A 1,708-nucleotide genomic window follows, 5' to 3' on the forward strand; every position below is an offset into this window, starting at 1 on the left:
AGAGATGAAACACCCTGGGCTTTTTGTCCACACAATGCAAACATCGAATGCTCTCTTTAGGGGGGAGCTGAAGAAGAGTATCTCCCGCAGAACCCACAGTGCCATGCACTTCTGTAGGATGAGAGAGTGAAGAGGAGAGCACGCACCAAAAATGCACTAGCGAATAAATTATGCGGCAACCAAACCTTTCGCCGGCCCCCCTCTCAATCCCAAGGCTCTACCGATCAGCAAAAACTTAGGGTGGAGAGTGGACCCTTGATGAAATTAGGGACGTCGAGCAATGCACCCGTGCAATCAAACCATCTCTTTCCTTCTTGCCATCCGGGCAGGATAAAAATGCAATGATAGAACGTGCAAATGAGATGGAGCCCTTGGCTAAAAGATACAACTCCATACACACTCAGCAACAAGTGCATCTTAGAATCGAACACCAAATGTGCAGTGTGTTGCAAGCTGTGCAGACACCTACATATAGGGTATATCCATCAAAACAAAGCGACAAGTACTTCCCACCAGCTCCGCCATTGCGATTACCGAATGGGATAATACTCACCGCCACAGATTAATGACCATCATTACCGTCTCGGAATAGATACAAGCACATCGAGCTTCATCCGATCAGCTGGATGAATTTCACCTTGAAGGGGCCCAATCCAAAAGTTTCGGAGGTCATCTCCTGGAACTCTCAAGAACAAGGCCCATCTTACATGCAAACTCTGCTACTGCGCAAACATAGGTTGCAATTAAAGAGAAATTGCAAGGCCGTCACAATGGCCCGAGGCCAATGCTCCGACTAAGTCAATTTTCTCTTGCAATCACCATGCCGCCGTTCACAGAGAGATCTCCCCATTCACTTGTGATGCGATGCACAATCCAAGGGATAGACGCGAGCTCACCCTTGAAAGGCCACTTTCCAAGGCATCCCCCGATGATACATTGGAACGACAACCGCTGTCGAACCATTTCCTAATGTTGTGCCGATCGAGTTGGCACGGAGCCGCTAGACGAGGGCTCCCATTTTAGATCGAGTTTTAAAATCACCAAGAAGATGCGGTGAGGGCTGGCAACCGCTGCCAAACCTTTTTTCTGAAATTGCGCCAGCTGAGTGACTAGAAAACATGCTTTACGCGATAGGCACGCAAAAAATTTTGCTAGAGCGCCAAGCACCCACCTCATGGCTAGAGACAAGGGCTCGCCATTAGATCAACTTCGAAATCGCTGAACAGACACGTTGTAGAATGGCAACCGCTGCCAAGTCTCTTCCGTAGTTGCGTCGGTCGAGTGATCGAAGAAGGTGATCTAAGAGAGCGTCCAAGCGTAGGCATTCGTTGGGGGATTCGCGCCGATGGCATAAATTTATGCAGTACCCGAGCAACACCGGACAGAGGTGCTAGACGAGGGCTCCCGTTTTAGATCGAGTTTTAAAATCACCAAGTAGACGCGGTGAGGGCTGGCAACCGCTGCCAAACCTTTTTCTGAAATTGCGCCAGCTGAGTGACAAGAAAACATGATCTAAAGGAGAGTCCAAGAATAGCACCCTCGAGGGTGGGCTTCATGCCCCTCTAATTGATTCAACGTCGGCGTCCACCGTTTCAAAATTCGACATATCCATCCGCCCTGACAGTGGCATTGAATCAATGAGGGGGGCACGGGAGAGGCTCGCAGAAACCACCTCTCCCATTGTAGCCACGATAGGCACGCAAAAAGA

This window comes from Cupressus sempervirens, chromosome 2, assembly GCF_028749045.1.
Source record: "Cupressus sempervirens isolate cs-2001-9-10 chromosome 2, ASM2874904v1, whole genome shotgun sequence".
Lineage (NCBI taxonomy): Eukaryota > Viridiplantae > Streptophyta > Pinopsida > Cupressales > Cupressaceae > Cupressus > Cupressus sempervirens.